Source organism: Macaca thibetana, chromosome 17 (genome assembly GCF_024542745.1).
Source record: "Macaca thibetana thibetana isolate TM-01 chromosome 17, ASM2454274v1, whole genome shotgun sequence".
NCBI classification, from domain to species: Eukaryota; Metazoa; Chordata; class Mammalia; order Primates; family Cercopithecidae; genus Macaca; species Macaca thibetana.
Window position 1 is genome coordinate 34,456,726 of NC_065594.1, and position 26,670 is coordinate 34,483,395.

Here is a 26,670-nt window from a genome sequence, read left to right on the forward strand (position 1 = left end):
ACTGTGTTGTAAAATTTATAACATTTCTATTATACTGTATTATATTTTATAGCCTTTTAAAACTTTCATTTATTGTTCAAAATTATTATGAAATAAAACATATTGATACATGTATATATACTTCACTGATTTAAAATTATGTATCATACAATTAATATATTAATAACTGCTGCGTTGTATCATATACTAAGGACTTTTTTTTTCCTAGCACTTTTTCTTTTAACAATACAGAAAGCACTTTTGTATGTATCTTTATATATGCGTGAGAGAGTTTCTCCATTGTGCGGTTATCAGATGTAGAATTAATAGATCATGTAAGATAACTACCTTCAGATTTTCTAGGAATTGCCAAATGGCTAAGTAGATATAACAGTTGATCACCTACCATTAATGTCACATTTCATTCTTTTTCCAGTCTCTTGGATGTAAAACTTAAATTTTATTCTTTTAGAATTTCCATTTCCCTAATTGAGATTTTATTATTTTATGCATGATTTCGTAACTGTATTAGTACTTTGGAATTCAACTTTTAAAATCACTTCCTCCAATTTAGTGTCTATATTTCAAATGGAATGTGAGTGGTTGTGATTTTCTTTCTTTCTTTCTTTCTTTCTTTCTTTCTTTCTTTCTTTCTTTCTTTCTTTCTTTCTTTCTTTCTTTCTTTCTTTCTTTTTTTTTTTTTTTTTATTCTTTTTTGAGACACAGTCTTGCTGTGTTGCACAGGCTGGAGGGCAGTGGAGCAATCGTGGCTCACTGCAACCTCCACCTCTGAGGTTCTAGTGATTCTCGGGCCTCAGCCTCCCGAGGAGTTGGGATTAGAGGCACATACCACTATGTTCAGCAGGTTTTCTTGATTATTCAAAATGCTATAGTCTATACCATAATTAGTATTTTTGTGATTGAAATTTTTTGAAACACATTGACTCAGTCTAAGGTTTGTCTTGAACATTCCTTATAGTATTGCTATATAGGGCCAGACAAGGTGGCTCACACCTGTAATCTCAGCACTTTGGGAGTCCAAGGAGGGTGGATCACCTGAGGTCAGGAGTTCGACACCAGCCTGGCCAACATGGTGAAACCCCATCTCTACTAAAAATACAAAAATTAGCCAGGCATGGTTGTGGGCATCTATAATTCCAGCTGCTTGGGAGTCTGAGGCAGGAGAATTGCTTGAATCCGGGACGTGGAGGTTGCAGTGAGCTGAGCTTGTGCCACTGTACTCCAGCTTGGGTGACAGAGACACTGTCTCAAAAATAAAGTAAAATAAAATAAAATTTAATATAAAAATGAATAAAAATAAATAATATTGCTATATAGAATGAATTAAGACGTGCATTTTCCTTTAACTGCCTGATATCTGTGTATGCTTTAGGGCATATATATTTTCCATTACTGTAGTACATAGTCTCTATTTCTGTTGAGTTGATTTTATTGTTTATATTTGCATTTTAATGTATTAGCATTTTTACCCATCTGACACGTGGTCTCTCTCTCTATATATATTCTTATTATGATTGCTATTTGACCTGAAACTATTTATTAAGAACTATTTATTAAGAATCAACCTGTCTCCAGTGATATCTTATGTACCAGATTAATAAGTGTCAGTCCCCTGTTTCTGTCTTCCATATCTTTGGTATAGGCTGTATCCCTAAACCTATAGAACACATACAAATTGCTACATCATTATAGCATGTTATTATCTGTGTGCAAATGACACATTTATTGCTTTTAATTTTCAAAATTATCTTAGCCTTTTTGGAAAATGTATGCATGTGGACTAAAAAAGTTTGCGAAGAATCCTTAGGAAAGATTATATTGTTATTCTAAAAACATATGAAGGAAGCTGCCATATTTAATATATTGAATTTTGTTTTACAAATATAGAATGTTCTGTACTTACTCCTACCATACAGTGTGTCTTGTTATGTGCTATTGTAAGTTGGATCACGTAAAATATAAGTATTTGATTATTTATTCATGTATAGCACTCATTAAATGTTGTTCATTTATATTGCACCTAGAAACCCTGCTGGATTCTCTTAGACATTCTAATCCTTAAATCTACATTTGTTTGATACTCAATATACAATCTAATAAATTTATGAATATTAATTTTTATTCTTCTCAACATAGTAAAAAAAACACATTTAAAAGTTGATTACTATTCTCTTTTATATAGTGCTAGTAAGAAACTACATTTCAATTGGAATCATCATGGAGCACATTTTTGGCATTTGCTTTAAATATAAAGAAAATTTTAAGAATTTACCATTCATGATACCGCATTATGAAAGTTTGGGTAGATTTACTATAATATTCTTTGTTTTCCCAGAGGTATAATCATAAATTGAAGTGGAGTTTTGAAAAATAATCTTTGTGCATTGGGATGTTTTAAAACTTTTATTTTCTTAAGGTATTAAACTGATAGCAATATTAAAAGTTGTTGTAAAGTTTAATAACATTTGTATTTCTGAAACAATAGCAAATTGTTTGCACTGTGTTTTTACACTAAGTACTGTGCAAATACTTAGATTTTGATTTGCTGTATAGACATTGTGACACTGATGTGATTTTTAGTGTTTTTAAAAATTTTTAGAATTCCTTAGGATGTTGTAAAAATTATGATCACCTTTTCTCGAAATAAAAGACTACTTTAAACATATCAAAAAGTAGTATATTCGTTTATTTTTGTATTTTGGAGGGTAGGTAAATTCCAATTACTGGCAATGAAAGGTTATGTGTTCAAATTTCAATGAACTAAATGTGACTATAGTTTTACCTTACTAGAAAATTTTCTATTTCTTCAAAGCATTTACATTTTCACATTTTGTAAATGTATTTAGTTATATATATTTTGTAAATACATATATATATGTATAGAAAATATTCCTGAATGAATATACAGAAAGATATTCATATTTTTCTGTCGTGTCTTATTATCATATCCCAGTATAAACTTTTAAAAAATATTTGTTTTGGCATTGTTTCTTTTCTTAATTGATGAGTTTCCTATTGTACTAATCTGTTTAAAGAATATGTTTTTGGCTTTATTTTTGTTTGTTTTGTTTTCTTCAACTTTTTTTCTCATACTTTGTCTTTATTTGGGATGAATATATTTTTCTTAATATTCTTGAGTTTTATATGTGAATAATTAACTTTCAGTTTTTTCTTTTTTCTTTTATGATTTGATCCCTAAACATTCAAAGTAATTATTAGTGACAATCAGAAGTTTTAATGTTTAGTGACATTTTTGTCACTCTGATCTAAAAATTCTCTAATTTCTATTGGAGACTTAACCTCTAAATTAATAGTTTTTAAGAAACTAACATTATTCTGTTTCAAAAATTTCATTATTGTTGTATTTTGTTCAGAATGGATATATCTGATATCATGCAATTTTTATTTTTACATAAATACAAATACAAAATGAACACACTCTAAAAATGCTAAATGTGTATCAGAAAATAATGGAAAAATTAGTATTTGTTCACATGTAGATATCCAGTTTTTTTCAGCACCATGTGTCCACAAGACTACTATTTTCTCATTGTGTATTCTTGGAAAATCTGTCAATAAATAGAAGATTCTATATGTGTTGTTTGTTTCTGAGTTTGCTATTCTGTTCCAGTAGCCTATGCTTTTATGCTCTTGCCATATTGTTTTAGTTACAATAGTTTTGTATTATAATTTGAAATCAAAGTGTGATACCATCGTCTTTATTCTTCTTGTTCAAAATTGAGTTATTTGAGGTATTTTGTAATTTTTTTTAATTTTTTTAATTTTTAAGAAAATATATTGAAAGTTTGATGAGGATTGTATTGAATCTGTAGAGTGCTTTTGGTAGTAGGGACATTTTGACATATTAATTTTTCCAGTTTATGAACATAAGATATTTTTCCATTTGTGTCTTCTGCAATTTCTTTCATCAATGTTTTATCATCTTCAGTGTGAAAATTCTTCGCTGTCTTGCTTAAATATATTTTAAAAATAATGTTTTTAAAATTATTTTCAGATTGTTATTAGTATATGGATATGTAACTGGTTTTTTTTTTTTTTTTTTTTTTTTTTTTTTTTTTTTGCATTGGTCTTGTATATAGCAACTTTATTGAGTTTCTTTATTCTAACAGTTTTTTTGGTGGAGTCTTTAGGATTTTTCTACATATAAGTTTATGTCATCTGGAGACAGAGACAATATTTGTTTTTTCTTTCTGATTTGGATGCCTTTAATTTTTTTCTCTTGCCTAATTTTTTCCGGTTAAGACCTTACATACTATGTTGCATGGAAGTAGTGAAAGGGGACAGTCATATTTTATTTCTGATCCTTGAGAAAATGCTTTTGTCTTTCCTAAATTAAATGTGATTTTAACTGTGGACTTGTCATAAGTGCCATTTGTTGTGTTGAGGTACATTTTTTGTATACTTTATTTGCTGAGAACTTTAGTCACAAATGGACACTTAATTTTGTCAAATGCTTTAAGGTATAAACATCAGACATACATAAGGAAATCAGACAACTCAGAAGCTAAAAAAAATCAAACAATCTAGTTGTGTTATTTATTTATTTTTATTTTTTGAGATGGAGTCTTACTCTATCACCCAGGCTGGAGTGCAGTGGCACAGTCTTGGCTCACTGCAACTCTACCTCCCGGGTTCACGCCATTCTCCTGCCTCAGTCTCCCAAGCAGCTGGGAATTACAGGTGCCCACCACCACGACTGGCTTTTTTTTTTTTTTTTTTTTTTTTTTTTTTTAACAGAGATGGGGTTTCACTGTGTTAGTCAGGATGGTCTCAATCTCCTGACCTCGTGATCCATCCGCTTTGACGTCCCAAAGTGCTGGGATTACAGGCGTGAGCCACCACTCCCAGCCCAAGCAATCTAGTTTTTAAAAATAGGCAAAGAACCTGAATATATTACTCAAAGAAGACATACAAATGGCCATCAGGTATATGTACAGCACCACCAATCATCAGGAAAATGCAAATCAAACCCACAATGAGATATGAGATATTGCCTCATATCTGTTAGAATGGCAATTATCAAAATGCCCAAGACGTAGAGGTATTGGTGAAGATGTAGAAAAAGAGAAGTCTTATTCACTGTTGATGATCATGTAAGTTGGTGTAGCACTATTTGTAAGATATGTACGATGTTTTCATGTAGGAATATAATATATAATGTATAGTGTTCAAATCAGAGTAAGTGGGGTATCTGTCACCTCAAGCATTTATCAATTCTTTGTGTTGGGAATTAATTTTATTACTGGAGACTGCCCTATAGCAGTTCTTTCAGCAAGAATATATCATTAATTTTTAAAAAGTATTTTGCTTATTTTCTTGTTTGATGGTTATATTTCCTCATTCCATTAGCTCCTAACTTCTACTTTTCTGTTTTCTAGTTTGCTGTAAATATCAGTGTAAATACCAGTGTAAATACTTTGTACTTATTCTGTCTTTTCTCTAGTTTTTTTTTAATATTTATTTTGCTCTTTAATGCACGATTTTTACCAAGTAACTATTTAAGGTTTTATTTTTATTCATCCTATCCTTAATTTATTGAATTTGAATCATCTGAGACACCAGAACTTCTGATTTTTCTAGAGAAGTCTTTGCCAAGTTCTCTTTAAATATAACATTTTCCTCATTATCTCAAGCCTTTCTTTATAATACTTCCTTTAAATAGGCAGTCTACATTTTCTTTCACATTGCTTTTTATTCCTTCTATCTGGAATTATATGTACTTTCTCCAAATCTCTCTCATGATTTACTAATTTCCTTTTCAATATCTCACTAATCTATTCTACAATTCTATATCTACACAGTACATGTGAAGTGCCTTTACACAGCAGTTTTGCCATTTATTATGCATACAAAGTCTCCATTTTCTTTTCTTTCTTTCCTTCTTTTTCTTTTTTTTTTTTTTAACTTTAAATTCTGGGAAATGTGCTGAATGTGCATGTTTGTTACATAGGTATACACGTGCCATGGTGGTTTGTTGCACCCATCAACCAGTCACCTAGGTTTTAAACCCCACATGCATTAGATATTTGTCCTAATGTTCTCCTTACCCTTGGCCCCACCCCTAGACAGGCTGTAGTGTGTGATGTTCTCCTCCCTGTGTCCATGTGTTCTCATCATTTAACTCTCACTTATGGGGGAGCATATGTGGTGTTTGGTTTTCTGTTCCTGTATTAGTTTGCTGAGGATGATGGTTTCCAGCTTTATCCATGTCCCTGCAAAGGACATGAACTCGTTCTTTTTTATGGCTGCATAGTATTCCATGGTGTATATTTACCACATTTTCTTTATCCAGTCTATCACTGATGGGTATTTGGGTTAGTTCCAAGTATTTGCTATTGTAAATAGTGCTGCAATAAACATACATGTGCATGTGTCTTTATAGCAGAAAGATTTATAATCCTTTGGGTATATACCCAGTAACAAGTTTGCTGGGGAAAATGGTATTTCTGGTTCTAGACACTTGAGGAATTGCCACACTGTCTTCCACAATAGTTGAACTAGTTTACATGCCCACCAACAGTGTAAAAGCATTCCTATTTCTCCACCTCGCCAGCATCTGTTATTGCCAGACTTTTAATGATTGCCATTCTAACTGGTGTGAGATGGTATCTCATTGTGGTTTTGATTTGCATTTCTCTAATGACCAGTGACGATGAGAATTTTTTTCTTATGTGTGTTGGCCACATAAATGTCTTCTTTTGAGAAGTGTCTGTTCATATCCTTTGCCCACTTTTTGATGAGGTTGTTTTTTTCTTGTAAATTTGTTCAAGTTCCTTGTAGATTCTGGATATTAGACTTTTGTCAGATGAGTAGCTTGCAAAACTTTTCTCCCATTTTGTAGGTTGCCTGTTCACTCTGATGATAGTTTCTTTTGCTGTGCAGAAGCTCTTTGGTTTAATTAGATCCCATTTGTCTAGTTTGGCTTTTGCTGCAATTGTTTTTGGTGTTTTCGTCATAAAGTCTTGCTCATGCCTATGTCCTGAATGGTATTGCATAGGTTTTCTTACAGGGTTTTTATAGTTTTAGATTTTATGTTTAAGCCTTTAATCCATCTTGAGTTAATTTTTGTATAAGGTGTAAGGAAGGTGTCCAGTTTCAGTTTTCTGCATATGCATAGCCAGTTTTCCCAGCACCATTTATTAAATAGGGAATCATTTCCCCATTGCTTGTTTTTGTCTGGTTTGTTGAAGATGAGATGGTTGTAGATGTGTGACATTATTTCTGAGGCCTCTGTTCTGTTGCATTGGTCTATACATCTGTTTTGGTACCAGTACCATGCTGTTTTCGTTATTGTAGCCTTGTAGTTTGAAGTCAGATAGAGTGATGCCTCCAGCTTTGTTCTTTTTGCTTAGGATTGTCTTGACTAGTTTAAAAATGGATCATGTAGATAAATGGGGCTACAAACTCTTACGACTTTGAGGTCCTTCATTATTTCAACTCACATTTGTTTCTTTATTTTTTCAGTATAAATTATTCATTTAAAGTGTTCTATTTTTTCTAGCATTTCTACATTTATCATCAGAATTTTCTATAAATTTTTCAAATTTGCCATATTTTTAGAATCTAAACTGTATATTTCTACTTATTTAATAGTTACTGACTTAGTTCATAGTTGAGTCAATGCAAATACAAATATGTTCAACTTTTACCTGGAAATATACATAAGTATCTTTCAAAATCATAGCTATATACAGATAGGTAGACTATACTTAAAAAGATGATAGATTTTAAATGTGTACAGAGCATTAAATATGAGTAAATTAAAACAAATAGCTTCAACAATAATTTCACTGAGCTAAGAAAATATACCATTTGAATAAAAATAGACTCAATCTGGCTGGGTGCGGTGGCTCACGCCTGTAATCCCAGCACTTTGGGAGGCTGACACAGGCAGATCACCTGAGGTCAGGAGTTCAGACCAGCCTGGCTAACATGGTGAAACCCAGTCTTGACTAAAAATATAAAAAAGTAGCCGGGCATGGTGGTGTGCAACTGTAATCTTAGCTACTCAGGGGGCTGAGACAGGAGAATCACTTAAACCTGGGTGTTGTGGTGAACTGAGATTGTGCCACTGCACTACAGCTTGGGCAACAGAGTGAGGCTTCATCTCACAAAAAGACTCAACTTTTCTGCTAATGTCTCTAGATTTCCCACATTACTTTTTCCTTCTCATTTTTTATTTACTTAATATTATATCCTAAATTGTGTGTTTGTTTCCTTGTTATCCATACAGATCTATTACTAGGTTATGCCTAGTATGAATAATCACTAATGGAGTCAATGAAATATGCTCTTGGCTTTATTAGTATATTAAAATTTTTTTGTTGTTGTTGTTGTTGTTTTTTTTTTAATGGAGTCTCACTCTGTTACTCAGGCTGGAGTGCAGTGGCATGATCTTGGCTCACTGCAACCTCCGCCTCCTGGGATCAAGCATGTCTCAGCCTCCCAAGTAGCTGGAATTAGAGGTGCACACCACCGCACCCAGCTAAAAATCGTCTTTTTAAATTTAAGGGTTAACTCATACAATTATGTATAATAGATGCAAGATGCACAATACAAAATCATTAATAAGAAATGTGTCTTCAGTAATGAAGGGTTGTTATAGAGTAGAAAACCAAATACATATGAATCTGTTGTAAAACTCTAAACTTAGTATATACTAACAGAGAACAAATTGAAGAAGGGAAGTTTAGGTTTAATTTCAGAAAGTTTAAAACAGAAATCTTTATGAGAAAATTAGAAGTTAAATAATGAAATTGTAATTTTTAGATTATAATAGATGAAAAAATGCAATGGAAAATTGAAGGCATGTTGTTAAAGCCTAATACTCAAACCACTGGCAATAAGTAATGGAATCCTATTAAATGAAAATATAATTGAGTAAAAATGTGATGGATTTTTTTTGTTGTTGTTCAATAGATTTGGTCTTTTTCCCCAGCCTGCATAGATTTAAGGCTAAAATGTTCTTATTCACAAACACATAAGAGATAATTAGTTTCCCAACTGGTAGCATATGAGACTGTTTGGGAGATTTCTCCAAAATGTGATTATAATTTTTAATATATTTCCTTTCCTTCATTTACTTATTTCTCTATCCGTTCAAACTACCTGTATTATTTAGACATATTTAAGGTAAAGATGATATTGCATGCATTGGAAAATGGAATTCCATAGTGCAACTTAGATTATGTTATCCCAAAAATATAATGCTCAAAATTTTATTATATAATACAGGTATTTGATGTTTTTAGTGAGCTTATTTTCTTTCTTATAGTTTTATTTTGTTTACTGGAAAATAATAAGATATAATTGTTTGGATGTTATAAGTAGGATACTCTGTTTTTGATTTCCTGCTTTTGTTGGCTGTGACCTTGAAATATTTACAAAATGTTTTATTCCAATAAATACGAGAACATTGTCTTCATATTTCCTGGAAGAATTAACACTAAAAATAGAATTTCTGGGAATAATGTCAAAATGTTAGTTAATCACTATTAGCTGATACAATGACATCATTACTTAGAACAGCATTCTTCCAAATAGGGTAATTTTAAAAGAGAATAAATGAGTAAAGTTAAACATTCAAATATTTATCATGATTACCAAAATGTGATACCCAAAATGAGCAAGATTAAACACCAGGTTTCTTTTAAAATACTTAGTAGAAATAGACATTTAGTATTTACTTTCAAATTTGAAATGCTATTATTTTTGAATCAAATTATTGTTTTCTGCACAACAAACCATCATGATTCACATTTACCTATGTGACAGACCTGCACAAGTACCCCTGAACTTAAAAGTTTAAAAAATACATTCTGTTCTACTATGCGCTAACCACCAATGCGGCATACATTGTGTATAATGATGAACAGGGTCAAAACTCTCCTTGCCTCATTACATTCAGATCCTAGAGAAGGTTCCAGATGAGTAAGCAGAAAATAATAATGAAGCAATTCGAGCTAGGGATGGGGTAGTAGGGAATATCATGAGAGTACATATAGAAGAAAAGCACTACTCAATATTTTCTATGTGTTTTTGAGTGTGTTTTAGGTTGATCAGGAAAGACTGTCATTTAAGCTGTGGTGTCAAGAATAGGGTCAAAGGACAAAAAGTAGTAAATACTTAGTGTGACCAAGTCAAAAGATCTAATGTACAAAATGAGGACTATAATTAATAATGGAGAATTGTATTCAGAATTTTTGCTAAATTAGTAGACTATACCTGCTTTTGCCAAAGGGTGGGAAATTAGTAACTATGTGAGATGATGGATAATTTAATTTGTAACAATATAGTAACCATTTTACTATATATATATATATGTGTGTCTGTGTGTCTTATAACATCATGTTGTATATATTAAATATATACAATAACATTTATTTTTATTACAAACTTCATTGCATTTTTCTATAGGTGGCTAATGCAAAATTATATATTGTTGGCAACATTTCTTTGCATGACTGTAACATAATACATTTCTCATGTAACATATTTTCCTAAAAGTTTCACTTTGGAAAATTTATGTTTCCTCTCAAAATTTGAAATAACAGTTAGTTTCAGTAACATCTATTTCTGGGTACCATAAAAATAACACTTTAAGTTTTAAACAGTTTAGAAATAAATTTGAACTTTATGAATTAAAATAAATATTTCATAAAATTACTTTATTAGAGGTATATACTGAGCAATTTATTTAAATAAATCACTCTGTGCTATGATTCTAAAGCTTTCTCTCTATATATATCGTTAATATACATATCATTTAATATTTTTGTATCTATGGGTCTGATGTATCTTTCATTTTAATTTAATTGTATATCTGGTCTTCAAGGAAAAGTCTGGATTCTGATCTTAATCCAAAGAGTTTGTCTTCCTGGAAGGTTCTCATAGATTTTCTGTCAAGAGGGAGTAAACTGCTGGCCATAGGAGCTAAGCCTAAATTATTACGTATGCTCAAGGCAAACCTCCTATTCTCTGACTTACCTGGAGCCAACATAATTCTAGAGTCTCACTCACTAGAGTAAAATAACCGACATTTCATTTTCAGGTCTCTGAACCACTTTAGGAAGGAAAAAACTTCCTTTAATACTTAAAACTGAAGAAAACTCAGGCAACTATGACCAATATTTTTAAACAACAACAACAAAAAGAAGCATTCCATTTTTTTTTGCACAGTAAATATTTTTTTCTTATCTAGGAATTATATGGGGCTGACTTTGATAATTAAAAAAAACAACTGCTCACCAATATTTACAATGAAGATCATCCAATATTTGTAATGTAACCTAACCAAAAATGCAAAACTGACCAGAAAGTATATCATAGTCTTAAGGTTTTGTTTTATAACACTTAGGCTAAATGTAAATATGCCAAACAAATGTGTTTGTTTCTAAATTTTTAAGCTTATTTTTATGTATAAATTAAATTTTGTGTGGCTGATACAAACTACAAGAACACATTATCAGGTGATTTGATCATTTTCTTGCTAATGCTCAAGAATCAAGTCCAAAAAAAAATGAAATCTAATTTAGGGTCAAAGACCAGTGATAATTTTCCCTTTAATTTATGTAATTGCAAAGTTTTGAATAATTATTTAACTCTATGTCACAAAATTTATTTCATTCTTTTTAGATTTGAATGAGAGATTGCTTTTTTAATAAACTATTTTGAAATCATGAATCCTTTAGGTGTCCATTTTGAGTAAGATATCAGGCAAAGAGTTTTTCAAGTGGACTAAAAAAAATGTGCAAAAAAATTGAAAATGCTTCGGCAACCCTAGAAAAAAATCAATGTCCTCAGCCTTTGTGTTGATGATGAGACTAAGCTATTTTATTCAGCCACTCCCTTCAAACAGATGTTTCCTTATAAAAGCAATAATAGTCTGGGAAGTTTTCCAAATTCATTTATACAAAAGTAAAGAGTTCAATTATAGCTACATTTTATAGGGTTTTTCATTATCTCATTATGATCTGAATCTCTTACACAGGACTGTCTGTACCTGTTGTGTGCAGGGCAATGGACTCTTCGTTGTGTGCATCCTTTTGTGATTTTAACGCATTATTCTGTAGTAGCTATGCAGGAAAAAATTCAAGCCTTTCATCGAAGACTCACTCTTTGTAAATGTTACATGCAAGATAGTAACTCAATTTGAGAACAATATGTTTACTTTCTTTTAGATGGAGTTGGTCAATGTGTACTTCCTGCTCTTCAAACTTAGAAGGTTTCCCTGACATTTCTAAAATTTACATTGTGAAATACACAACAGACATAGTAGGAAATTATAAAATATTTATATGTTCGTTTGGGATCACAAATGTCACTGCAGCTCAATTTAATTGCAATTGTAGGAGGCAACTTTGGGTACAACAGCTACTATATTTTCATAACTACATTATGTTCCAAGTTTCTTTAAGTAAAATGTGTTCTTTACTCCTGTGATATAACTGGATTTGTACTGTGATCTTCAACTTGAATATTAAGCTTTATATACCTTTCTTGGTTTGAAGCCACCTGTACTAATAACTCCTATCACTATTATTTTAGTTTTCCACTTATTTTTTATTTAATCGACAATCTGAAAAAACATCTAGAACCAGAAAAAGGCAAGTGTAGAAACAACTAAATGTGTTTCTCAATAAGCCTGGTTGTACCTATGCATAATTCAGAGAGTGGTCCAAATAGAGTTAATACTGATACTGTAAATAATACTGTGAATACAGTTACAGTTATAACTGTATATCAACTGGCATCTTAAGAAAAAAAATCACATCATTTCTGTTGTTTTAAAATATTTTTTGATTCTGAAGCATCAGGCACTCTGCTAAGTAATTGTCATTATTATCCCAACAAATTTGCACAAAAATAATTTTCCCATGAATATAGATATATCTTGACCCATTTTTAACTACAGTTGAATTAGATAGTATAAAACACACGTTTTCAAAATTACTGTATTTGTGGCTCTATCTATAACATTTAAAATGAAGTGATTTTATGAATTTTTTACTTATTCAATGGGCAATTTAATAAGTTTCAAGGATTCTATCTAATGTCTCCTATTTATTAATATTACAATAAAATTCTGTTCAATAAGCTTAGCTCCCTGCACTATTATTTAAGACTATATGTTAATTGATTAATAATATGATATAGATAATAAATTAGATTAAATTATCAATATATTCATCCTTTGGTAATCTTCATATACCATGTTAGTGTTCCAGAGTACAATCAGTAATAGTTTAAACTGGAAAAGGTGGCCTCCAAGAAAATACAGGTTAAAATATTATGTCCTTAAAATGTTATGCCATACTGCAGATCTTTGACTTGACTCCTTTCTCATTTAGTAATTCCCCTCTGCATCCCTCATAATTTTCTTTTTTTTTTGTTCTGAGGTTTAGTCTATCTGAAATTAATATAGCAATGTTAGACTTCTATTATCATTATCATGGTATATCATGGTATAGCAATACAACAGCACAAAAAAATGTAGGTATGTCTTTAATGAAATAGGTAAAGAATATATATGTAGAATATTTTAGAACCATAAAATAAACCAAAGAGCATCTAAATAGACATTAATTCGATGTTTATAGATAAAAATACTGACTATTTATAAGAAGACAAATATTATTTTTATTTTTTTCTGTTTTTATTTACAAAGTTCAGTGAAGCAATATGGCACCACAGTTTAGAAATACTGTAATCTCACTATGATTTGACATTTAAAAATCTACTAATTTTTGATATTCAACAAAAAATTATAAAAATAATTTTACATTTATAAAATGAATCATTATTTCACAACACATTATTCATTCATATTACCTGAAAACAGTTGTATGGTATACAAAAGGAATACATTTCCTTATCAATATTTTGAAAATATGTCAAAAACATTAGTTCCTTTTTGTTCAGCATTTTTGACAGTTCAGTATACAAAATATTACATTATAAATTTCTTAACTATAGTTATTGAAGCCAAATCATTACTAATAGTTTCTAAAACATAGCTGTTTACTAAACATATATGGATAAATTAGAAGTTTCTTTAAAAATGAACTTTATGTTTTGTATTTTAAAGTTATTTGCTATGTTCTGAATGCTTGTGGTTTTTTTTTTTTTTTTTTTGAGACGGAGTCTCACTCTGTCCCCCTTGCTGGAGTGCAGTGGCCGGATCTCAGCTCACTGCAAGCTCCGCCTCCCGGGTTCACGCCATTCTCCTGCCTCAGCCTCCCGAGTAGCTGGGACTACAGGCGCCCGCCGCCTCGCCCGGCTAGTTTTTTTGTATTTTTTAGTAGAAACGGGGTTTCACTGTGTTAGCCAGGATGGTCTCGATCTCCTGACCTCGTGATCCACCCGTCTCGGCCTCCCAAAGTGCTGGGATTACAGGCTTGAGCCACCGCGCCCGGCCAAATGCTTGTGTTTTTAAAATTTCATATGTTGAAAACTATTGCTCGGGGTGATGCTATTAGGAGGTCTTTGAAGGTGATTAGGGGCCTTTGGGAAGTGATTAAGTCATGAGGATTAGTGTCTTCATAATAGAGACCCCAACAGAGCTGCCTTGTTTCTTTCATGTGTCAGGACAAAGTTAGAAAATGGCAGGTATGAATCGGGGACCAAATTTGCCAATAGCTCCAATTCCTTGATCTTGGACTTCCAAACCTTGACAACAATAAGAAATAAATTCTGGTTGTTTATGGTCTTCCCAAGGTATGGTATTTTGTTGTAGCAGTCTGCATGGAACAAGATGGCATTTTTTGTATCTTCTAAGAGAAAGCCCTGCAAACTCAACAAAAACCTGCAAAAGGATATTTGTATGTATAAAAATTTTAAAAAAATATTATTCATGAAGCAGACACTAGAGTAAATTTTCAAAAAAGAAGAGTTAACCTCCATCAAACAATGATATCCTTTATGGTTTCACAAGGGTATCAGGTCTTGAAGAAATTGTATTGGTTTTATTAAACCAATTATAGCTTTTAAGTAACCATTTTTCTACATTGAGTTGACTTTTACCTCAGCAGCCAATAAGTTAACATTAATATAATCTTTTCACTTGTAGGGTAAGTGAGATTTATGGCATCATAGCCTTAGTATTGCTTAAAGATCCTGAAAAAGTTTATTTAATTCAATATTTTACAGGTTGGAATAGTTTTTTCTAAAATATATCATTGATATTAATAATTACTCTGACAGTTTTCCCTCTTATCAACCAGAGAGGAACCACTGACTCTTGAGGTAGCTCAAGATTAAATTGTTTTAAAATAAGCTCTAGCTTGGAGATGATATCGAGTAGTTTAAGGCTTCAACAAAGTATATTCCTCAGTCTGGAATTAGACAGTTGGTACATCCCTCAGCTGCCAGATTTCGAAAAGTATTCAAAGTCAATTATTTGAATTTGTTTTTGTTTTCATCAAATCTACTTGGTGAATGTTTTATTTTCTTTAATTTCTTTAGAAGAAAGTCTTATTAAAACTACAAAAGTTGTTTCTTATTAAAACTGCAACAATTTTACACTCATTGCTTACATCTAAATATATTATAGGCAACATGATAGATAATATCCAATAACCACTCAATTGCATATATTTAAAAAACACTCTGTGAGTAAGAAGCTTGCATTTTTTATTGCCCAACAAAAATTTATAATCATTAATGTCAACCAGACCTAGATTTACATTTATGAACTTTGGTTATGTTCTTAAACCCTCAATTTAAGGTTATTTTATTGATAAAAGAGAGATAATACTCTCTCTCCTAAAGTGTTGTTGTAAGGACTAAATAAGGCACATTGGTGGAAGACAGCTAATTTGTCCCCAGGATCAGCTTTCTTAGAGTGACATGCTTTTGGCTGACACAGAAATTGAACCTATAGATGATTCTCCTGGCCGCCCTGGGACCCAGCTGCAGGCATGTGCTGATTTCTAGTCAATGGAGAACTATTTCTAGATTGTTTCAGAAGAAAGAAAGAAATGTCTGTCGAATTTGAGTGAATCTTTTAGGAGTTTCTTTGTTCCTGTTTAGCCTGTATCTTAACTGACAAAACGAACATGTCTTAGCTTAACATAAATCTTCAAAGACAGTCACATTTCAAAAAATATCCAGTCTTTCTTGGAATGACTTTTTATAATTTCCTAAATTTAGGATTGGTATATTTAACTGTAGACAAAAGAGATGCTTCTTTGCCACAGAACACCCAGAGGAGATTCTTCAAAAAGGTCTACGTTATTCTACAGCAATTGCTTTATTTTTCTAATCTGCAAGTTTGTAATTTATTTAAAAAAAACCTTCATTTTATATTAAACTGAGATTTCTGATCCACTATTCTAAGTTTAAAAACTACATTTTGTTCTGCATCACATCACAATAAAGCAATTACTTATGCATTTCAATCAATATTAAGAAAACAAATCAAAGACACATATTAGACTTAACAGATGCAGGCAGAATGCAAGGGCAGAACAAATACACTGGCCGGGCGCAGTGGCTCAAGCCTGTAATCTCAGCACTTTGGGAGGCCGAGACGGGCGGATCACGAGGTCAGGAGATCGAAACCATCCTGGCTAACACGGTGAAACCCCGTCTCTATTAAGAAATACAAAAAACTAGCCGGGCGCGGTGGCGGGCGCCTGTAGTCCCAGCTACTCAGGAGGCTGAGGCAGGAGAATGGCGGGAACCCGGGAGGCGGAGCTTGCAGTGAGCTGAGATCCGGCCACTGCACTCCAGCCTGGGCGACAGAGCGAGACTCCGTCTCAAAAAAAAAAAAAAAAAAAAAAAAAAAGAACAAATACACTGTATAAACATCTTCAAACTCTAATATACATTGATTTCATGTGAAAGTTTCACACAGTGGCAACAACAAACAGAATGAACATGTAAAAAAGAAAATAGGATACCATCTTATAACAGTACCGTGAAGAAGCCTTGGATCAGAGTTTGCCAAATGTACTATCTTGAGATGTTTTAAGACAAACAGCTTTTCACATTTATGCAGCGCTGTTCAGAAATAAACACACTTTCGCTATTGTTTTTGTTTGAAGAGAGGCTGGTGAAATGACTGAAGCTTGATTTGTAGTTGTTCTGTAATCTTCTTGTCCAGAGCCTTGTGGTGGGGAAGGGAGTGGGGTTTCAGGAGTTCAAATGTGGTCTGTATGAACCAGTGTGTGCATGGGACCTAAAAGTACAGTTTGTCCAATCAATGGATCTTGAGATAAATGTGGATGTATTGGATGATGGAGGTGACTACTACCATTGGAAGCCCCATCTAACATTTCCTGAAGTAGGTGGACAATTGAAGTCATCCCCAAAATAAATAAACTGTATTTGCTCAGTCATTTGCCAAATGATGCACGGCAGTGCGGGCAGCAGCAGAAACAACTCTCCAAACCTTCCCCAGGGAGCCATACTGCCTGCGGATCATTGATGTAGTTCTCCAAACCCATCCACTCTTGGAATTGCATGCTTTTAATGTTTATTGGATCTGTGTAGCCCATTTAAGTGTAGCCCTTTCGCATCTGGGCCAAAAAATACAATTGCCTTTTGGATTTCTTGAAATGGTTGAACCAGCTCATCTAGAACCCGATTGATTACACTGCTAATCTCAACTTCACAGCTGTTGCAGTGAATAATATAGTTGTTTCCCAAAAGCAAAGTATCTTTATACATCATGGATCTCTTTATAGCTCCAGGCAGTTAAGTGTTCCCCTGCATGAGATCTCAACAGTGCCACCTTATCATCCAGTGGTAACTGACAGAAGGCAGTAATATATTTAGCCTATTCCACCAAGACTAAGAGCTGCTGTTTCAGAAATTCACAGACATCATCAACACTTTCAATTTTTTTTTTCATTTTATTTTTTTTAACATGTATGTCAGTACATGCCTCAAGGCTTGAGACTGAGATCTGGCAAGACAGAACTTCAGCTTGGGTCAGTGTGTTAATGGAGGGGATATCGCTGCCATCACATGTGCTTCTTCTGGTGCTTGTTCTATTGCATTCATTATGCACAGCTTCTTTTTCATTTCTGCTCTAAAACACTTTTTTAATCGACAGTATATACATTGATTCCTTTTGGCCTTGTCAACAAAACATTGCCGACAGAACCTGCAAGAATAAACGTGACTCTTGCATATGCTGCATCTGAAGAAGCCCTTGCACCCACCACAGCTCGATGCCCCACAGTGTTTTCCTGTTGCCTCGATCCTCATATAGCACATAGACAGATGAGACTCTAGTCTGGGCATTCATATTTGTCCTCTCTGGGGCAGAAGTACCTGCACGGAGCCACTCCCGGAGCTCTGGAGCTGCAGTCACTGTCCTGCAGCCACCTCATCTCCCTACAGCAGGTCCCTTCCATCCACCTCAACCGCGATATCTGACACCACACTTTGACAATTATTTTTCAATTGATTTACAGATTTAATAAAATTCCAGTAGAAGTCCAAGTGAGTTATCCTGTACATATTGATAAACTGGTTCAAATGTTTACATGAAAAGACAGGAGCCCCAGAATAATTCACAACAAACTGAAAAAAGAAGAAAAAAAAAAAAGCATGGAACTGACACTACCTGATTTCTAGAATTACTGTAAATCTATTGTAATCGAGATACGATCGTTTTGATGCAAGGAATAGACACATAGATTAATGGTAGCAAGCCCTTAACTAGAATCACACAAATGCAGTGAACTGATCTTTGGCAAAGAAGCAAGGGCAATCCAGTAGAGAAATGAATGTCATTTTACCAAATGGTCAGGAAAAATTAGACATCACCTGCCAAAAAGTAAACCTAGGGATAGATGAAAGATCTCACACCTTTCACAAGCAATAGTCCAAAGTACATCATAGAACTAACTGTGAAACACAGCACTATAGTAAACTCCCAGAAGAAAACGTAGGCAAAAACGTGTGATTTTTGTTTAGCTGACGTGATGTTAAATACAAAACTGAAGTCACAGTCTATGAAAGAAAAAGAGATGATGTGAAGGGTTATTGAAGTTGAAATATTTTGCTATGTGATAGTCACTGTAATGACAATTAAGAGGCTAGTCACACCCTGGTAGAAAAAAAAATTGCAAAACATATAAAGAATTTGTATAAAAATATACAAAATACTTTTATAACTCAATAATAAAAAATAAATAATGCAATTGAAAAATAGACAAAATGTCTAATCAGACACTTCACAAATTAATATATACAGATGGCAAATAGGTATATGAAACTGTTCCACATCACGTGCCATGATAGAATTGCATATTAAAACTGCAACAATAAGATAGCACTACATATCTATTATGATGGATGTAACCCAAAAATATGATAGTACCAAATTCTGGGAATAAATCAAAGCAATAGGAAATCTCTTTCATTACTGATAAGAATGCAAATGGCACAGTCATCTTGGAAGACAGTTTGGCAATTTCTTACAAAGCTACATATAGTCTTATCATAAGATCCTGTAATTGTGCACATAGATATTAGCCAAATTAACTTCAAAACTTATGTTCAAGCAAAAACCTGCACGTAAATGCTTATAGAAGCTTTATTCATAATCCCAAAAAACTTCAAGTAACTAAAAGCTACAATAGATGAATAAATAATCAGATTCCAATATATCCATTCAATGAAATATCATTCAGTGGTCAAAATAAGTAATCTACATTTCCTTTACATTTTTTATGGCTTGATAAATATAAAGGAAAGGAAAATGTACATTGCTATGTGTGTTAGTCCGTTTTCACCTTGCTGATAAAGACATAACCAAGACTGGGTAATTTATAAAGAAAAAAAGGTTTAATGGACTCCACAGTTCCACGTGGCTGAGGAAGGCACACAATCATGGCAGAAGGCAAAAGGCACATCTTAGGTGGCAGCAAGATAAGAGAGAATGAGAGATCCAAGCAAAAGGGGAAACACCTTAGAAAACATCAGATCTCATGAGACTTAACACTACCATGAGAACAGTATGCAGGAAAACACCCCCATGATGCAATTATCTCCCACTCAGTCCCTCCCACAACACGTGGGAGTTATGGGAGCTACCATTTAAGATGAGATTTGGGTAGGGACAAATCTCTAAAAAAATATTTCGGTAGCCAAACCATATCATTCTGCCCCACCCCTCCCAAATCTCATGTCCTCACATTTTGAAATCAATCGTGCCTCCCTAACTGTCCCCTAAAATCTTAATTCATTTCACCATAAACTCAAAAGTCCACACTCCAAAGTCTCACCTGAGACAAGGCAATTCCCTTCCACCTATGACCCTGTGAAATCAAAAGCACGTTAGTCACTTCCAAGATACGATGAGGTACAGGCATTGAGTGGATAAATACACCCATTCCAAATAGGAGAAATTGGCCAAAATGAAGGGGCTAAAAGCCCCATGCAAGTCTGAAATCCAGTGGAGCAGTAAAATGTTAATGCTCCAAAATGATCTCCTTTGACTTCATGTCTCACATCCAGGCAAGAGGTGGGTTCCCATGGTCTTGGGCAGCTGTGCTCTGTGGCTTTGCAGGCTCCCCTCCTGGCTCCTTTCAGGCTTGCATTGTCTGTGGCTTTTCCAGGCACACAGTGCAAGTTATAGGTGGATTTACCATTCTTGGGTCTGGAGGATGGTGGCCCTCTTCTCACAGCTCCACTAGGCAGTGACCCAGCAGGGACTCTGTGTGGGGGCTTCAACCTTACATTTCCCTTCAGCACTGCCCTAGCAGAAGTTCTCCAAGATGGTCCTGCCCTTGCAGCAAAATTTTGCCCGGACATCCAGGATTTTCCATACATCTTCTGAAATATAGGTGGAAGTTTCCAAAATTCAATTCTTGACTGCTGTGCACCCACAAGCTCCACACCACATAGAGACTGCTAAGGCTTGAGGATTGCACCCTCTGAAGGCGTGGTCCAAGCTGTACCTTACCCTCTTTTAGCCATGGCTGTAGCAGCTGGAATGCAGGGCACCAAGCAGCCACTGCACAGAGCAGGGGGGCCCTGGGCCCAGCCCATGAAGCCTTTTTTTTTTCTTTTTTTTTTTTTTTCTTCTAGGCCTCTGGGTCTGCCATGGGAGAAGCTGCCAGAAAAGTCTCTGACATATCCTGCAAACATTTTTTCTCATTGTATTGGTGATTAACATTTGGCTCCTTGTTGCTTATGAAAATTTCTGCAGCCAGCTTGAATTTCGCCTTAGAAAATGGATTTTTCTTTTCTATTATATTGTCAGGCTGAAAATTCTGAACTTTTACCCTCCATTTCCCTTTTAAAACTGAATGTTTTTAGCAACACTTAACTCACCTCTTCAACGCTTTCCTGGTTAGAAATTTCTTCCACCATATGCCCTAAATCATCTCCTTCAAGTTCAAAGTTTCACAAATCTCTAAGGCAGGGGCAAAATGTTGCCATTCCCTTTGCTAAAACATAGCAAGAGTCAACTTTACTTCAGTCTGCAACGAGTTCCTCATCTCCACCTGAGATTGCCTCAGCCTGGATTTCATTGTCCGTATCATTATCGGCATTTCGGTCAAAGCAATTTCACAAGTCTCTAGGAAGTTCCAAACTTTCCCACATTATCCCATCTTCTTCAGATCCCTCCAAACTGTTCCAGCCTCTGCCTGTTACCCAGTTCCAAAGTCACTTTCATATTTTTGGGTATCTTTACAGTAGCACCCCACTCCTGACACCAATTTACTGTATTAGTCCGTTTTCACACTGATGATAAAGATATACCTGAGACTGGGTAATTTATAAAAGAGGTTTAATGGACATACAGTTCCACGTGGCAGGGGAGGCCTCACAATCATGGTGGAAGGTGAAAGTCACATCTTACCTGGCAGCAGACAAGAGAGAATGAGAGAGCCAAGCAAAAGGGGAAATCTCATAAAAACGTCAGACCTCATGAGACTTATTTACTACCACTAGAAGAGCATGGGGGAAACCCTCCCCATGATTTAATTGTCTCCCACCAGGTCTCTCCCACAACATGTGGGAATTATGGGAGCTACAATTCAAGATGAGATTTGGATGGGGACACAGTCAAACCATATCACTAAGGGACAGAAGCTAGTCTGAAAATCTTGCATACTTTTTGATTTCAATTACATGATATTGTGGAAAAAGCAAATCTATATACACTTAAAAGATTGGTAGTTATCAGGGATTATGAGAATGAGAGTAGGATTGATTAAGAGGTATAAGGATTTTTAAGGCAATAAAAATAGTGTATATGGTCCTATAATTGGGGATACCTGGCACTGTGTATTTGATAATACACCTAAAACTTTACTAAACAGAAAATAAACAATAATGTGTGCAAATTTTAAAAAATCATTTAGGAGACCCAGAGATCCCAAGAAGGAATGCAGACTGTAATAATAGAATCTAACTGTATTGCAGATGTATGAAAAAACCTTAGTGACGGGCGTGGGAGAACAAGCTGCTGACCTAAGTAACTTGAAAATGAGTGAGGCCTATAAGACCAAATACAAAAGGAACTTCACATAAACACTGTACTATAGTTGATAATAGTGTGTCCTATGAGAGTGTGGGTAAACAATTCGGATATATATATATATATATATCAGTATGAAATACTTAAAATATGTATGGAATTGAAAACAGTAAATGGATGTGACAGATGATGGGAAGCTTGTTTCTTACCAATGGTGTGGGAATTTACAGCTTAGTACGACGAGAAATTTAAAAAGATCCATGTGGCAATAAATTAAAGTTGAAGACATAAAAAAATCATGTTAATATAGAGACATATGTCTACATGTAGAAATGTTTATAGACATGAGTATATACATGTGTTAGCTTATACACATCTATTTTCTTGCTCTGATAGCTGAGAATGAATAAAAGAAATAAGCAGAAGTGACTCTTAGTTCTTGATTTTGATTACCATTCTTCACTAAAAGGAACCAGTGCTGCTTGGCAAAATTGCTGATTCTGGACCCAGGGCAGCATTTGTACAAGATGAGCCTGGACTGAATGGAAAGCCAGAGAAAATGTGCATAATCAGATGTGTAATGAGTGAGGAGAATAAAACATCAAATCTTTAAAAATTTTCAGAGCTTGATTAACCACTGAAAGCAAATATGATTGCTTTCAGCCCTGTACCCTTCCCAATGATTAACACACACACACACAATCAAATACAAAAGCAAAAGCAAGTGTTTCCTTAGTATAAATAGAAAGTAAATTAATTTTCAAGTAATAGAGAACAATTTAATTTGAAAATGTGACGCCTGGTCATTTTTGTAATAATTCTGTAATAAACATATTTCTGGAGCACTCGCTAATCTGTTTAATCCATATTGTGGAGAAAGGATAAATAATCATGGACACACTATTTTTGATCTTGTGAAGCAATGAACAAATGCATGCAAAGGCTACTACTAATGATACCACCCTAAACGGTAGGTACTTTACTAAAACTACAGCAATCACATCTCCTTTTTAAGTTTATAGTATTCTAGCTGCAAATAAGTGAAAAGCCTCTAAATGATATAGGTCCAAAAGTCTCTATCATTACAGATATAATTAAACGTTAAAATGCACGAGAATAGATGAAATTTTCTCATCTTCAATCATCCAAACTTAAGAAGATTCTTTATTTCATAAATGTCCTTATGCAGTTAACTGGTATAATGCTATGAAATGTAAGTACTGAAGACCCCTTCACTGCGTTTTTGCTTTCCTCAGTTTCAGTCACCCACAGTCAAATACGGTGAGAAAATAGTAAATGGACAATTCCAGAAGTAAACGGTGTAAGTTTTAAATTGGGCACCATTGTGAGTAGCATGATGAAATCTCATACACTGGCATGTGAATCCTTCCTTTGTCCAATACATCCATGGTATATATGCTACCTGCCCATAAGTCCCTTACCCATCTCGATTATCAGATCAACTCTGGCAGTATCACAGTGCTTGCATTCAAGTAGTTCCTATTTTACTTCACAATAGCCCCAAAGTGCAAGAGAAATGATGCCAGCAATTTGGCTACGCCAAAGAGAGGCCATAAGGTGCTTAAAGTACATAAAGTTGAAAGTGAAAGTTCTCAACTCAATTAAAAAAAAAAAAGGAAAAAGGTTGTACTTTTTGCTAAGATGTAGGGTAAAAATAAATATTCTATTTGTGAAATTGAGAAGGAGGAAAAAATTGTGTTAGTTTTGCTGTCACACCTCAAACTGCAAAAGTTACAGCCACAATGTGTGACAAGTGTTTAGTTAAGAAGGAAAAGGCAGTACATTTGGGAATGGAAGATATGAACAGAAAAGTGTTCTGATTGACGGCAATCAGGTTCATTAACATCTGTGGTTTCATGCATCCCGTGGGGGTCTTAGAACATTTATTTCAAGGGCAAGGGCTATTCTAAAGAGCAAAGATCTGATAGAAGATTAAACATTATTCTATAAAATGACAACTTCTCTCGTAAATTACCTAAAACAGAAAAGCCCCAAACACAATGCCATTAATTTTATGATGGGTTTGTTGACTGGGGGTAATTAACTGGTATTAAATATGCATTTTATTTTCTCTTATTCATTCTAATGAAATATTTTAAGTATTATTTTCATGAGCAAATTTTCATATTTTGGTTGTTCACTTTTAATAAGTAATTAATTTGATCATGTTCAATAATTTTATAATTTTATTTTTTAATTCACCCAATATGAAAAATACGATAGACATTTCATACTCTATATACATAGAGACAGAATAATTTGAATATTTGATAGGATAAATCTATTAAAATACAGTATATATAATAATAATTCTAGATAACAAAGAAGAAAAATCCTTAGCTGACAGACAAGTTTGAGCAGAAATTCCAGTACTGAGATATATAAAAAAGATTCTTTATTTCGTAAATGTCCTTATTTTGGACATTTTCAAAATAGGAAAATTTGTAGGAAAAAAGGGAGAAAGATTGAGTTAAAGATAGAGAGAAAGAAAGAGACTGTTTGGAGGGTGGTGCCAATATAAATACCCCAGACAGAAATCCACATTTTAGTATAACCTTTAAAAATTCATCAGGATATCTATTATCTATTTATAGGAAACAAACAGCAATGCCAACAACAAACACACACATTTTCAATAAGTTAATCTAAGTTTTGTATTTCAGCTTTTTATAAAAAATTAAAATAAGCTGAAAATGCATACTAAAGTACAACCAATATATTCTCTCTAAAAACATGAAGAAAAAATTGTTATCCCTTTATCAGATGAATAAGTTTTAAAACCTGGCAGTTATTATCTTAATTAATACAAGTGATGAATGAAAGACTTCAGTTAGCAATAAACAGTAGAAGTGAGAGGTGGTCATTTATAATACCACCTCTAGACACACCAACATCATCTGAGTTATACCAAAAGCCATTAAAACAATTTTATTGGACATGAAATTTCAAGGAAAAAGAAAAGGAGAGCCAGTACTTTGAAAGCAAACCAACCAAACATAGAGAGTTCATAACATCCAATCTACCAAATATATATAGAGTCCATAACACTTGCACAGCTCAATTGAGCACTGGAATTCTTTATATTTTTAAGAATTCTTGGATCCAGTTGCAGTGCTGCTAGTGGCCAAAATACCAACTAAAATTTATAAAAAAAATAAATTTTAGTGTGCGACAGGAATCTAGGTTTGGATAAGGCTAAAACACGCAGGAAGTTAACATAATAGATGGCATCACTCAAGAGAATTTCTGGTTATTCATGGATTATCAGTGGACATATATACTCAATTGCTTATTCAAAGTTATTACTGAGTGCCTACCATAGAATAATTCTTCTTTCCTACACAGGGCTCATTCGTCTAGGCACTGGAACGTAGTACTTTCCCACAATTTGCTTTTGTATCCAAACAATGAAATATAATATGACAGTTAAATAAAATTTATCCTTTAAATACAACAAATATTGCTGACATGGATCCAAATTAAAAGCGAGTACCATTATTTGTGTGACATCAGACAATTTGATTTCCGAGTCTTTTAAATCTAACATTGGGGTGAATAATTAGTATTTAAAATTTACTTATAGGTCTGTCTTCTTATAATAATAAATGAAATTTTACATTATAAAGTGCTTTGGCAAGCACTAACAAATGATCACAATCAGAAGTGAAAATATCACTTGCACAGATTTCACAGATGAAAATGGTTTTATAGAGGATAGTGGCAGTCTTAAGATCATCCAGAGAGTAAGTCAATAATTTGAATAAAATTGCAGGGTGTCATACCTTTATCTCAGTGACCTGCATTTCCACAAATCTTGGTTCATTTAATATATTTAACTGAATGGTGGAATATTTAAAATAAATGTTTAAAAATTTGTAAATACTTTTCAGAAAAAAATACCTAACCTCAATCCCACACTGGTAGATGTGTTTGGTAGATAAACTAAAACAAGGACTGTGCTGTATTTAAAGTTTTATAGGTTTTTCTTCAGTTAGTATATCTGAAAAGATTTGACTCAAGTTCCAAAAAAAAAAAATCCTTCTAAATGTATTTTTACTATTGTTTTAAATTTTTTCTTATGTTTGTTCATTTCTTGTGTTTGTCATTTTTAAAATAGTACTAATTAACCTAAGGCTGGAGAGAAAATTGTATTACCAGATCCTGGAAGCTATGACCATAGTATA

At 33.5% G+C, this 26,670-nt stretch overlaps 1 pseudogene; it reads right to left on the reverse strand.

The window, feature by feature from the left end:
- Positions 1-17,012: 17,012 nt before the first annotated feature.
- On the reverse strand, positions 17,013-18,234 carry LOC126940254 (hepatocyte nuclear factor 4-gamma-like; annotated as a pseudogene).
- Between the last annotated feature and the right edge of the window lie 8,436 nt (positions 18,235-26,670).